Source organism: Lepidochelys kempii, chromosome 3 (genome assembly GCF_965140265.1).
Source record: "Lepidochelys kempii isolate rLepKem1 chromosome 3, rLepKem1.hap2, whole genome shotgun sequence".
Lineage (NCBI taxonomy): Eukaryota > Metazoa > Chordata > Testudines > Cheloniidae > Lepidochelys > Lepidochelys kempii.
In genome coordinates, this window is record NC_133258.1 from 139130309 (window position 1) to 139145960 (window position 15652).

Sequence of the window (15652 nt, forward strand, 5' to 3'; positions counted from 1 at the left end):
AAAAAATTAACTCTGTAGTTGCTTAAAAAATTCAATAACATTTTATAAAAATGCTAAAAAAAATCTTAATTTCTTTGCAGCCATTCTAAAAAAAATTAAAAATGAGCCCTTTTCCAAAAAAAGTCTGTAAATAAATCCAAGCAAAAAAAACTATTTAATTAAAATCATTTGGCTATAAACAATTTAGTCAAATTAGCTAAAAAAAAATAAAAGGTTTTATTAAAATTCAACCGCCCAAATATATAAAAAAATATAAATATAAAATGCAACTTAACTAAAATCCTATTAGGCTCTAAGGGGCTACAATAGGTGGTGTTTTCCGTTTTAAAGTTGTATGTTGTAAAAGGAAAAATTAAAAGTAAAAAGCAATCAAAATTCTAATAAAAGTTAATTGTGTCCCTTTTTAAGTAAATATCTTTAAACTATAAATAGCTTTAAATCCAAAAGCAAGCCAAAAAGCATATGTATTAATGCAAATTACCTAATAAAAATAAAAGTCACTAAAACCTAATCTGCCTATAAAACAAACAAAAATATATAAAAATAATTCCTCTTTTTTTCCCTGCAATCAGCAATATGTATATAATATAATATAATATAATATTATATATATATATATATATATATATATATATATATATATATATATATATATATATATATATATATATAAGCAATAACTAATCCACCCCCCCCAAAATAAACATATGTTCTTTTTGTTTTTCAAAAAAATCACTTTTAATTAAAAAAATTGTTGTTTAAATTGCACACCAACAAACTTTAAAAGCAAAAACAATCTTCACTCTTAAATTAAAAACAGCTTTATTCAAACAATTACAAAAAAATACAGCTAACAAAAAGCATCTCTGCCTCAGTTTCTTCAAAATACAAGCAATATTACACAAGCATTTATACTCTTTTATAGCATGCATTAATGAAAAACATTTACATTTTATTTATATTATATCCTATCTATTTTAACACTTTTTTACTTTTATTTTTTAAAATATTATTATTTCAAAGCTAGGTCACACTAACTTTGCATTGCTGTTTTCCCACCCGCTTTTAACGTAAGCCCTGCTTCTACAAGTCCCGCAATATACAGCTAAAACTTAGCATAACAATTGCTCTATTTCTAACAAATTAAAATAGCTGCACTTAAACCCTCTCTTTCCTGTTTGCACACCATATATTTGTGTGTTTGCCTTGAGAAGTACCTTAAATTTTGAGAGCCTTCACTAATTCTGAAATCACTATGTTTCTAAACATAGATGCCTGAAGTTAGATGCAGACATCAGTGCTTACAAGCCTGAACACTGACACAGGCACCCAACTTTAGACGTAAGACTTGAAAACTTCCCCTGCTCCCTTACTAAATTCTGTGATTATTATGTCATCTCAGGGCTACCTGCCATATAAGGGCATGTAGGCGGCAATGGTGTGTTTTGTCAGTTTCAAAATCAATCAATAGTTTTGGCTTCTTCATCCATCTTAAGACAATTTGGCTGTAAAGCCACAAACCCCTAAGATTCCAAAAGTAGGACCACAACAATGAATACAGTCTCATTCATGTTATAAAACAGAATTACATACAGTATAAGACACCATGTCTCCTGTATCTCAGTCAAATGTAGGGTGGATAAATACATTGATTAAAAACATTTTTTATTTATATCATGATTTTTTGCATTGCTAATTCTTTACTTTCTTGTTTTGCACTTTTTAAAAACTAATTTCCTAACTGTTAGTAACACTTCAGATTTTGTATTTTTTTACCAAGAAGTTTCACACTTAAACACTCATCTATTGTGAAAGAGACATGTCCAGGGCCTGATTAACATCCTTACTATGAGATCACCACAAGCTCAAACATAAAATTGCTCAGCAAATAGTCCGTACTATACTTGCAGCCAAAACCAATTTCTGATATATTGCACAAGTCAAGAATGCTGAAATGCTTCTACATTATATTTCTCCATTGGGGTTTGCAGTTTGAAGTTAGTGGGATTCCTATTCTTAAATTACTCACATGCTTTTGAAAAATCACATCTTTAGGTGCTTAATCATGGAGTTTAGGAGCCTAACTTTAGGCTACTGTTTTTGCAAATATTGGCCCGTATGTATAACAGTTCACAATGATTTAGTTAATGTACTGAAAATCTGAATAACTTTTTATCACTAGTGAAGTGGTATTGTTTTGAAATGACAAAGATTTTATGCCTCTAAATCTTAATAAAAATACGTTAGCCCTGTTGCTTCAAATGCATAAGTACAAGTAGGTCCACTGCAATTAATAGGATTTATTCATGTAAATAAAGTTACATATTTGCTTAAATGTCTGTAAGAATTGGATCTTAATTTTCAATACTTTGTTTTGCCGAGAGCAGTTGTGTAAAATTCGAATAAGGTACCCAACCAGAAGTGGCACTTTAAAAAAAAGGAATGGAACTTATAATTTAGTTCATTATAAGTTTTAATTGCAAATAACACAAATTTTCACATTAGTTTTACAATGCCTCAGCCTGATTTAAATCAAACATTTTAATTTTTTTTTAAAAATCAAGGGACTAAAAATTACTTCACCTTGCTCCAATGCCTAATCTACTAAACCACACTGACTGTCACACAAGTCACTGAGACTTCCTGTTTCTCACTTTCCCTATCTGTAAAACAGGGATAAAAATGCTTACTTATCTACTCTGGTATATGTAGTTGTGTGCACTGTATCTTAACTGATTCCAGGAGGTGAGAAGGAATGAGTATAGGATGTTTGAAGTGACTTTGCCTATGCTTTTCCATACTTTTTTTTATGGTTAGGGACAATGTTAATTTTAAATTTTCTGACTTGCTAATGATTGTTTGATTTTCTTCTTAAAACTACAAACTTATGAGGCTTTTTTTTCTCCTTAAGTAACTAACATTATTTTCAGACTTAAACATAGATTAAAAATTGTTTTGTGTGTGTGTATAGATAGATAGATAGATTGCATATGCATAGTTTTGCATGTACATATACACAGATTAGGGCAAACAGGCAAGTCCTCTTATATATGGCACAGCAGATATGGATATGACATCAATGACAAGCCATCAGAAAATTAAAACTGTATTTAAAGTTGTAAAACTATTTCATAATAATGAAACCTGATGGGAACAAATTGTTTTCAAATGCAACTATGTGCAATGGAGTACACTGTTTGAAAATCCAATTTTATTTCTATCATGCAACTTAGTAGCCTCTTAGCACCAGTCGTCATCTAAAGAAAATTTCCTGAGTATAAAGCTATGCATCGTTGATTCTTATGACACTGCAGATAATAGCTTACAACAGAAATTAGTGGAAAGGATGTTTTGTTTTTTAATTTTTCCATGTGTTTTTTCTTCCTTATTATTTGAGGGAAGGCTGTTCATTTAGCAAATGCCCCTATAAAAAAAGATTGTTGAGAAAAGTAATTTTTTTCCTCAGATGATTTTGAAGACAGGCATATTACTTCTTAAGGAAAGACTTACTACATTCTCAGTAAAACCATTGCTACAGTAAGATTGTGTTTTCTTTGTAAATGAAAATAGCCCTCTTCTGTATTAAAAAATTCAACATTGTTATGCAATTACAAATATAATAGAGAGATTAGTAAAAGGGATTAGATACACTGCTTTTTCCATGGACAGGCATTTGCTATCTTTTTAAGTTACTATTATGAAGAACTGGAGTCATTTGTAAAGCTCCTGAAACATCCTAACATTCATGGACAAGTTTTCATCACAGCATATGGGTACATAGGAACCTGACCTCCTACATGCAAATGAAGCTAAATTCCTATTAGTTTTCATTTATCAACATAATTTCATACACATATTTATACATTTTAATATCCCCAACAAACATAAAATTAAAGAAACAACATGGGTGAGGCAATATCTTTTACTGGACCAGCTTCTGGTGATGAAAGGTATTACCTCAGCCACCTTGTCTCTAATATTCTGGGACCAATACGATTATAACAACATTGCAAATAACATTAGAGAGAGATTTCGGAGGGCTTTGGTTAGCATGGCATAATTCTTAGAAAATTACAGGAATATGGTGTGAATGAATGCCTTTAAACTAGTCTGCCTCTCTAATTATTTCAGTCCAAGGTCCACAAAATAGCCAAACATCATCCGCAACCTATCATATCCCATAATGCTTTGAGTGTAAAGGGTTTGGTCCCGCGTTAATTTTTCAACCATTTTGTGGGTTTCAGCTCAAATAAGATGGCTGGGGGGCTGGTGCTGCTTGGTGGGGGTCCTCTGGAGTGGTGCAGTTTGGTGGAATTGAGCATGGAGGCTGCTGGGTGGTGAAGTTTGAAGAAAAAGTGGTTGCACCATTTCCTGCTATTTTTCTCTCCCCTTTTCCTCTTAATGTCATTTCACTGCTCTCTAATTTTCTTCATTTTATTGTTTTCTATCTAAGTGGGTACCTTCCTGACCCCATCGTAATAGTAACTGAGCCTCTCAGGAACATTCATGGACTGATTTTAGAACACTTTTGTGGTATTGTCCCCACTTTACAATGGGGAGCTCACGGAAGTCAGCGGCAGAACCAGGAACAGACCCCAGACCTCCAATCCAGTGCTTTAGACAGATGGCCATTCTTCCTCTCCCTTCTGCTGGTCTCTCCCTATCCTCTTGCCCTCCCCTCTTTCCTCTGGTCCCCACCCACACCCCTGCCCTCCCTCTTCCCCCTCAATTCCTCATTTCTCTCACCTGTCTACCCGCTCTCACACCCACTGAGGAAGCCCTACTTTTTACTAGCTGACATTCTTTCTGCGTTCGTCCTAGATTTTTTTTCTTCAGTTTTCTCTGTGTTGGCTTTTCACATTCTCCCTTTGGCTTGCTTTGTTCCTGGTATCTTGCTCCTCCCGGACCTTTTCCCATCCCACTTTCCCTCCTGTTCCTTCACTCTTTCCTCCTTCCTCCCCCACCCATCCACTTATTCACCCACATTCGCTCACTCAGTCTCACACATTCATTCATTCATTCATTCGCCCAGTAACTCCACTTCTTTCACTCTCACATTCGCCTACCATGTCTGTGTACTCAACTGATGGAATGATCTCTCATTTTTGTCAGAGGCCTGTACTCTAATCCATACCCTGAAAGACTGGTGTGGTTATTATTTTATTATACATACCTAATTGCACCCTCCTTAAAAGAGAAAAATAGACTGTTTTTTGTCCAAATCTCAGAACATACTAGCATAAGATATTGACCCTAATTCACCCCTGGGGTTAACTCCATTGAAGTCAATTAATTTACAACAGGGATGAAGCAGACCTACAGCGTCAGCTGATTTCAGCAGCACAACCACCTTCAGCAAGTCAGCTTAATTATCAGCAAATACACATTATTGAAGACAATCTACTAAGTACATTAGTCAAAAATTACGAAGCAAGACAAATGAAATGTAAGAGCCAGTTGCAAATTGGAATTTCTGTCCCACAGGAAATTCCAGTGTTTGAAAATTTGTTTTCATCAGAAATCACGTCAAAAAGTGGAAATATCCTCCTCACTCCACCCTACCCCCGCCCAGCAGAATGGAAGTTCTGAAAAAATTTGTTTTGGAAATGTTGCCATGTTTCATTTAGACATCCCTGGATCAATATGAAATGTTTTGACATTACTGGATTGAAATGCTTCCTTTCAGTTTAACATTGATCTGTGTTCCCCTGAGTTGCTGTGATGCCTCATGGAAGCTGTATTTGTTCATGTTATGTCATGCACTGGATCTTCTCTATGGGCAGGAGTTCCCGGCTGCATTATATGTCCCATGATGCACTGCAGGAGCTCAGGCAAATACAGATTAACATCAAACTAGTCTGAAACTAAAAGTTTCAATTTGGTCTGACAAACAGAAATATTTTGATTCAGGGCAACCTGAAATAAACAAAATAAATATGTCAATGTTCTGTCAGAAAAATTGCAAAAATCAAAGTTTTCCAGTGAAAAATGGAAAATGAAAAATAATTTCAATGGAAAATTCCTAACCACCTGTATGAAATATCTACAACAATCTTTTACTTCACATACTGCAAGTAATGGTTAATTTTTCTGTTAACATATTATATTTTTCCTTTTCACAAACTGTAAACCCAAGTAACCCTCTGATCATCAGGCACAGAAATGCTGATGATCCATGTTGGTAGCAGGCTGCTCATTCCCTGAGGAGCATATAATATTCTGTAAACCTGTGGCAATGGGATTATGGAAGGGATAAGGCTGGAGGAAATCTGGGTCAAAGAATGGTCACTGATTTTGGGTGCCCAATTTGGTTCTGATTTTCACAAGTTCTCAGCACTTCAGTAGAAGTTAATGGATGATATGGGTGCGTGGCATCTCTGAAAATTAGGGTTAAAGTGTCTAAAGTTGGGAGCACAAAATCACTGGCCACTATGGTAAATGTGGGCCCTGGGAGTTTCTCTTGTTTTCTCAGCCTGAACAATACCTGAAGTTGGACTTTTATTTCTTACCATGGGCCAATGGGCTTTAAAAGGGCATGACATTTTTATAATCATTTCTGTTTTAAAATAAACGATGCAAGACAGATATTTGAACTTGACTGTAGCATGAAGAGTCTTATGGATTTATCACTGCTCAGATCAGCCTGTCACATATTTTATGGAGTGCCAACATTTTGTTTTGGCTCCATGGCTAATACATACATAAAATGGAAACTATGAAGAAACACATGGACTTGCCTTAATGTCACAAGTAGGAAAATGCATACAGTACACTGAAGATAGAAATAAAGCACACAGAAAAATTATTCTGTTGCTTCTATCCTTTAAAAATACACAGGAGACATAAATCAATATAAAGCAATACATTGTCAATTACATGGTTTCTTAACATAGCTTGACTTCCATCCAAACAGTCTATCACAACACCAACAGCAAAAGGCTAGAAAACTAGTGGTCCAAAATCTCTTTGTTATTAGGCAGGTGAGGGAAACATGCAGAGTACAGTCAATAGAAACAAAAACACCCCAAAATCACAGGTTAAACCCTGCTGTTCGAGCCACACAGCAAAAAATAGAAAGAAAACACTGTATGGTAAGAGCTCACAGAAGAAAGCAATACAAGTTCAAAGATGTGGCATTCAGACCCACAAGGTTGAATTTGTAGTGTTTCTGTCATAGTCCCTGTCTCTTCATAGAATTCTACACTAGGCTCCCAGTGCCTCAAATAGAGCAGAGCCCAGTGATCACCTCACTCTCTCAGGAAGTACAGACATTTCAGCTCAGAGCATCAGCAGTTGCACTATGCAGTTGGTGAAGAAGGACCCAGCCAGGTTCCTCCCCACTGAGACCTTGGTCAGGCCAGGAACTGGCAGCACTGGACCTTCAGCACCATTCCTACTTCTCCCACACCATGTGGTATGCAACCCTAGTAGCCACCTCTCTGGGGAGGAGTCAGACGTTTGGGACGCAGATACTCCCCAGTCCAGAGCATTTGTAGCTGTCCCATGGGACAGAGTAGAGGGCATTACCTGAGTCCCTTGTGTTTGGACACCAAAGGGCATGGGATTTCTGGGGATGCTAGGGCCCTCGGTGCTCACAAGGCATCATGTGGGGCTGGAGTCCCAGTGCCCATTTCCTGGGGATGGACCCATACCCTGTGGAAGCACTGACTCTCCAGCTGGATGCCTTAAGAGCTACACAAGAAAGCACTTTCACTTGATGTCAGCAGCATTCACCAGGCTATTTACACAGGAAAGGAGACTTGTCAGTTAAGAGGGGAAGAGGAGACAGAGCAGGCCTGGGGTATCAGGGTAGGCAGGAGAAAAAGGGAGAGGCTTAGATGGAGGCTTAGATAGTATGCATGGGTGAGGCATGATAAGAGGGATGATAAGAGGCACACTGAGTGTATGGGCGACTGCAGGATAAAAAAAATAAAGGGAAATCAGGCTCAAAATACTTATAGGCTAGGCTGGTAGCACCACCTTTTATTGAGGCTGCCCAACACTTCCTATTATAAAACCTTGTTTTCAGTTGATTATAACTTTTCCAAACTTTAATTATTTGTGCTGAGATTTCTCATGCCACATGTCTGCCTCAGGATGAATTTTATTGGAAAATTTCAGCCAAAAGGGTTCAGCTGTTTCTGAGAACCAGGCTAGACTAAAATAAGCAATGGCAAAAGAACTTTTTGGCCAGTCTGAGTCTACGCTAAGGCTTTTGCTGCCTTAGTTGGGGATGTAATTTTTTCACACTCCTAACCGACACATCTATGTCAGCAAAACATTGCAGAGACCACACTTAAGTCCCATTGAAAGTCAATGTTACTTAGGCTCCTAAGTCACTTTTGAAAATTTTGCCCTGCACCGCCAATGTCACGGTATTGCCTCACCACAGTCATGCTGGTGTTCTGGTGGATGCAGCATATGAGGAAGTCTTTCAGTTTGGAACTAAATCTTTGATCGCTTGCCAACGATTGAAAGTCCTACCTTGAGAGACATCGGTAAAGAAAATATACATGAAAACAATAACTTCCACCAGAAACTAATGAAAAATAAATTCAAAGTGTACATCTATTTTACTGTGAGTATCTGAGAACTATGAAATAATAAAATAGGACTAATCCTATGTCACAGTAAATCAAAATGCCAAGTGGTGTATTCTCAAACTGACTATCAAAGGCTTAGCAGTGTGACTTCCATTAGCCACTCTTTTGAAAAACCCCAGTTTCAAAGTGTGGCTAGAGCTGTGTTTTTAAAAAGTCAACATTCAAAATAAGGAAGCTCCATGAAGACACTGGGGGGATTTATTTTTCTTCTTTTATTTTTTTTACAACTTGTTTTCTGTAACCCTGTGAAATAGCTCTTTATTTCATGCCCACATTATTTCCTCTTTGCAGGATGACTTACCCCCATTCTGTTGGCCACCACAGCACAGGATCCTGTTTCACTCTTCCCTGCAAAGTGAATGAAAAAATGAGCCTGTTTCTGCTGCTGCTGCTGCTGAATTTCAAAAGGACGGGAGTCTTCACAACATTGCACCCCCAGCCTCCCCTACAGACCCTGCCATCTGATCCTGGGTCAGGAGGGACTGACAGGGAAAACACTGGAATTAAATCTGCCTCACCCACATATCAGTGGAGCCTTATCTGTCAAGAACACTCACAGTCCCATGGAGCATCCATAATTCTGAATGTTGACATTGTAATGTTACTGTGCACAGCTCAAAGCTTCCCTTATTGAGCTGAGGATGCATTATACCCATGCAGCACATGCAAAGCCGGGCATAATAACGAGATAAAAGAGGGGCAAACTAAGCAAAAGAGCCAGGCCAATGACAAAATGGAAATACAGTTCCTGACAAATCAAACATAACCCCCTCCTCCCCACCTTCAAACCCTCAAGCTGGGGATACCCCTTATCCCTTACAGGCCACTCCGGCTTCATTTGAAAGTACTGAAAATGGTTGATCATGCTATTATAAATCAAAGTAACACACTGGGGAAACGGAAATGTTATGCCATGCATTCCACTGATCCTTTTTACTCCCCTTTTATATCAAATGCCACACGGAAGCAATTGCCAGGAAGAAAAACGTTTACTTTTCTGTCCTCAACATTGATAACTAAGAGGAAAGCTGGCCTTTGAATATTTTGGCAGGTCTGAGACACAATTCCCCCTCACCCACCATCTGCCCTCCTTCCACTCTTAATGTAATCAATTCCTGTTCTTTATCACACCAGTAGGCACAGGACACCCCTAAATTTAACTCACTCTAATAAGCGTGTGTGTGTGTGTGTGTGAGTGAGAGAGAGAGAGAGAAAGAAATGTCTTTAGGACCTTCATTCCAATTTCCTCCTGCACAAGTGGAGCCCCACTGCTTGTTCCTTTCACCCTTTGCAGTAGGTTTACATCAGTTTCCCAGGCTCTCATCACAAGCACAGCAGTTGGAGGGTTACTTTAACCCCCCCCCCGGACCCCTTGCCCGCAAAAAAACCCCTGGGATTATCTTGTAATTTCTATTTCCCTGAGATGGGAGAGTTTGTAGCCTCAGGCTTTGCATCACAGAAAGGCCACCTCTTAGAAAACCTTAAATCAAACCATATCCCAGGGTACAACAGGCTAAAAAAAAGAACTGAAACACCCCCTACAGCAAATGTTCTCAACTTTTTCTATGCCATGACTCTATGTTTACAACAGAAAGAAGTTTTGGCACTCATTCTCCCATCTGAACATAAAGAAAGGGAAGGTGGTCATGACCCCTTGCTAAGAACCTACAAGTAGAGAGGAGGGGTTTGTACGGATATCGCCTGTATACCGGTCCCAGTGCAGGCAGCAGGAGGCTTATGCTGGCTGCAAAGCACCTTTCTGCACTGGGGCTGCAGCTGCTGTGGTCAGTTAACCGGGGGGAACATGGTTTGCACAGAAAAGGGGAGGGAAGGAGGCAGCTGTGGGAACTTTTATTGCAGCACTCCAGAGCCTGCCAGGTGTTCCTCCCTCAGCAGCAATGTGCCTGGGATCTGCCCACTGCAGCTGAGTCCCCTCAGTGTGCAGCAGGAGGGAAGGGCAGCCGGGTCCCTCTTCCATAGCTGGGCACTCCCACTCCCCCACTTCCGCAAGCACCACTTGGAGCACAGTCAGGCAAACTCCGGGGGGCGGGGGGGGCGGGAATGGGAAGAGGACAGGATGTCCAAAGTTAGGCCACATGAGGAGGATCACCCCCTCCCACAATTACTGCCTATCTGATTAGGGAAAGGAGTTATTGGTACGATGGGATGACATGATTTTGGCAATTAATTGATCTTTAAATATTCATGGTAAATAGGCCCAATGGCCTGTGATGGGACGTTAGATGGGGTGAGATCTGAGTTACTACAGAGAATTCTTTCCTGGGTATCTGGCTGGTGAATCTTGCCCATATGCTCAGGGTTCAGCTCATCGCCATATTTGGGGTCGGGAAGGAATTTTCCTCCAGGGCAGATTGGAAGAGGCCCTGGAGGTTTTTCGCCTTCCTCTGTAGCATGGGGCACAGGTCACTTGCTGGAGGATTCTCTGCACCTTGAAGTCTTTAAACCATGATTTGAGGACTTCAGTAGCTCAGACATAGGTGAGAGGTTTATTGCAGGAGTGGGTGGGTGAGATTCTGTGGCCTGCGTTGTGCAGGAGGTCGGACTGGATGATCATAATGGTCCCTTCTGACCTTAATATCTATGAATCTATAATAATGGGCCACCCTGGCCCTAGGAGCAGGTGTTGATTTGCTGGTTTTCTCCTCTTGTGAATTCTGTGTATGGTTGCATCTAAATTTACGAAAATGCAGTATATCATTTTTTTCATTAGCAGTTTATCACCTCTGTGAACATTATGTTTCTTCTTGCAGTAAATTGCCTGTGCTCTGAAGTTTGGGAGGAACCAACATACAATGAAAGAAAGACGGATGTATAAATGAAGCATGCACACAACCAGTTGAAGCATAGCTGGAGTTTGGCAAGGAAAAAAAAAAAAGAATCATATCAGAAAGTGACACTCCAGCAAGAGCTGAATATAAAAGGCACTGATCAAACACTGAATTTTCTGTTAAGTGCTTCGTATCTCATACAGCACACCCCTCCACATAGCATGATGGTTTTATATAGTATGCAAAGTACAATCATGGATCACAAAAAAGCAATCATTTGAGTGAGAGTTGAACATCCCTAATTCAACATGCTCCTGCTTTTGTTAGTCTCTCATGGTATACGTGTGAGAAGCACCTCAGACCTTATTCTATGTCCCATCATCATTTATATTACAGTAGCATTTAGCATTTAGCACTGAGATTGGAGCCCTATTCTGTGGGGCCCTGTACAAAACCACACCAAGTCGAAGTCCTTGCTCTAAAGCACTAACAGTCTAAACAAACGAGACAGATGAAGTACATACCATTACATCCATCTTGAGATGTGGGCCTGAGGGAGACTGTGTGACACACTCAAGGTTGTCCAAGAAGCCTGTGGTAGAGCTGGGAATTGAACCCACCTTTACTGCAGCCCAGTCGAGAGCATCAACCACAAGCCTGTCCTTTGCCTCATGGGAAAAGCCCCCTAGGTTTGCACCAATGACAATCTTTACAGTAAGACAAGGTAGGTGAGGTAATATCTTTTGTGGGATCAACTTCTTTTCATGAAAAACAAGCTTCTGAGCTACACAGAGCTTGTCTTCTTCGGATCTAGGAAAGGTATTTTTCCCAGGTACCTTTCCCAGACCCCCAGAAGAGCTCTGTTCAAGCATGTCTCATTCGCCAACAGAAGTTAGTCCAATAAAAGATATCACCTCACCCACCTTGTCTCTCTAATATCCTGGGACCAATATGACTACAACACTGCAAACAGTCTTCTCATGTGAGTAATAAGAAATTTGTCCTAGCAGGAGTGTATTTCAAGCTGAAATATCACTGACTACTTTGTGAAGTCCTTCAATGGCCATGTCAGATATCAAGATGCCATGAGAAATGAGTAAGTTCAGCTTATAATAAAACTGTCAATGTCACATTCACATTGTGGATTTTGATGCTCACTCTCAGCATTCATGATATCTTCACATTCACGTTTGAGTTTCACATTCATTGTGGATTCCTAAGAAAAACAACAACTGAACACACCTGACACCACGCTTCTACTTTTATAGAATTTTTTAATTTGTAGGCATTGCCTGCATCATCTGTTTCATAGGGAAAGTAGATTCAGGTTTTTTACTTTTTAAAAAAAACTTTCATGCTTTACCTCACACTGTGGGTATTGTTTATATTACAGAAACTGACACACTGCTGACAAAGGCATGGTTACAGTGGCACAGTCTGGCTAGGATCCACAGAACCAAGTCAATTAAGCTTTAGATCAGAACCCCACGCTATTCAAAATTTGAAGTTTGATATCAAGAGTTTTAAAGGTTAAAGATCAGTGGCCAGTGATCAGAAGGCAATTGATCTGCCAGCAGATCGAGGGAAGTGATTATTCCCCTCTATTCGGCACTGGTGAGGCCACACCTGGAGTACTGTGTCCAGTTTTGGTCCCTCCACTACAGAAGGGATGTGGACAAATTGGAGAGAGTCCAGCGGAGGGCAACAAAAATTATTAGGGGGCTGGGGCACATGACTTACGAGGAGAGACTGAGGGAACTGGGGTTATTTAGTCTGTAGAAGAGAAGAGTGAGGGGGGATTTGATAGCAGCCTCCACTACCTAAAAGGGGGTTCCAAAGAGGATGGAGCTAGGCTGTTCTCAGTGGTGGCAGATGACAGAATAAGAATCAGTGGTCTCAAGTTGCAGTGGGGGAGGTCTAGGTTGGATATTAGGAAACACTATTTCACTAGGAGGGTGGTGAAGCACTGGAATGGGTAACCTAGGGAGGTGGGGGAATCTCCATCCTTAGAGGTTTTTAAGGCCTGGCTTCACAAAGCCCTGGCTGGGATGATTTAGTTGGTGTTGGTCCTGCTTTGAGCAGGGGGTTGGACTAGATGACCTCCTGAGTCTCTTCCAACCCTAATATTCTATGATTCTATGAATATAGAAGGCAGCAAACAAGCAGCAGTTTGAACATGAACAAAGAATGGCATATCTTTGATTGCAGGAACTAGACGCTAAGGCAAAAGTGGACAGACAAGCTCCAACTCAAGAAAAAAAAATCAGGGCCCTATTCCTGCACCACTAAAATCAATGAAATCAATGGGAGCTTTGCCACTGATTTCAATAGGCACCAGGTGTCAAACATAGAACTTCCTCTCTGCTGTTGACCCTAGTTAGTATTGAAACAATGATGTCTAAGATGGCAGTTTCTGCAGTGTAAACAGGATCCTAGACATGATATTATTGATGTAGTCAACACTACAGCACAACTGTTGTAAACTATTCAGTTACTAATGAAACTGCAATTCAAGAATGAAACTAAGTTACATCATTCTCTTGTGCTCAACTCCAGGCTGTAGAATGATAGGAAAATGAGCATGCAGAAGGAAAGGCACAAACACTTGCACTCCTGCAGTTTTGTCAATTAATTACATAGTTCAGCAGTTCACAACATAATGAAAGGCAGTGCTAAGAACCATGAGCATCCTGGAGAAGTCCTGTCAGAGCTTCTTTACTAAGAGCATAGAATGTGACTAGACATTTAGGGTAGGATTTTCAAAGTGCTCAGCACTAAACATTAGTGAGAACAGAGTTAAGCCAACGCTGAATACTTTTGCCCATTGACTTGAAAAGAAGCAAAGCTAGGCCAATACTGAGGAGGATAGAGTTAGCCAAGGTTTTGTCGAAGAAATATTTGTTGGAAATACCAGTTCACCAAAACCAAAACTTTTTGCAGGAAAGAGTCAGTGTCAATGAGTTTTCTGTTTAGAAAAAAAAAATTAAAATTGTTGAAATATCCTGTTTTGACATTTTCAAAATGCAGATTTTTTGGTCCAAAATTATTTTTTGTTTCTAAATGAAAGTTAATTTATAGTTAAAAGGTTAGGAATACTTGTGGCACCTTAGAGACTAACCAATTTATTTGAGCATAAGCTTTCGTGAGCTACATGCATCCGATGAAGTGAGCTGTAGCTCACGAAAGCTTATGCTCAAATAAATTGGTTAGTCTCTAAGGTGCCACAAGTACTCCTTTTCTTTTTGCGAATACAGACTAACACGGCTGTTACTCTGAAACCAGTTAAAAGGTTGAAATCTAAATAAAGATTTCTGACATGATCAAAATGAAACAATTCAATTGTCCCAAACTGGATTTTTTTTTCTTCCAGATTTTTGGTCTACAATTTTTAGTTGTTGAGATTTCAGCTTTTTGGTCTCATTTGGGATGGGAAAGTTGTTTCCCACACAGCTCTAATGCTCAGTGCTATTGAAAACCCTATTATATTACAAATAATATCTTATCACAACAACTATTCATTTAAATGTCAGAGGGGTAACCGTGTTAGTCTGTATCCACAAAAACAATGAGGAGTCTGTTTTTTTACCTCTTTTTTATACCCAAATAATTTTGTTAGTCTTAAAGGTACCACAGGATTCCTCGTTGCTTTTATTCATTTAAACATTTCAATAATAGCATAAACATTTGGGAGCCTTCACAAGCCCACAACACACTTGGGCTGTTGGATGTCTGGCCCAGCTGCTCACACTCTTCCTACAGCTCTGGAAATATCTGTTTGTCAGCATATCAAGTGAACGTGCAGAAACTTATCTATTTCTATATTAAGCCAACGTTTATGTATCTTCAGACTAGTGTGACATGATTCATAGTCACATGAAAGTGCTCGATTCTGTTTTGTGGTAGCTGGTAAACATGTCAAATAATTAAAACAAAACAAAAAAATGAAGGGTGATTAAATAATAAATGTAAACACAATTTATTATTTCAAATACATTGTAATTTAAGTACCATGAATAACTGGTAAATTCAGAAGTCAGAGCTGTACTTATTAAGCCCTCTGTCCCCTACAAATACAGAAGTCAAACTCCACCTATGCCTACAGGCATGATAGCTGTAACCTGTGCAGCACCTCAGAAGTGTGTTAAGAGAAGCAGAAAGAGGTACTAACCACATTTCATTTGATCTGTAAGACATCAGAGTGCTCTCTATTGTCATTCCTGAGGTACCAGTTTTTTTTGAAAGCCACAGCCTTTATGGCAT

The 15652-nt window shown here is 39.1% G+C and overlaps 1 protein-coding gene across 2 annotated transcripts in view; it reads right to left on the reverse strand.

Moving 5' to 3' along the window:
* The window catches only part of PLD5 (phospholipase D family member 5), a 237965-nt gene that overhangs the window by 69282 nt on the left and 153031 nt on the right, over positions 1–15652 (reverse strand). The gene's annotated exons all lie outside the window — the stretch shown is intronic.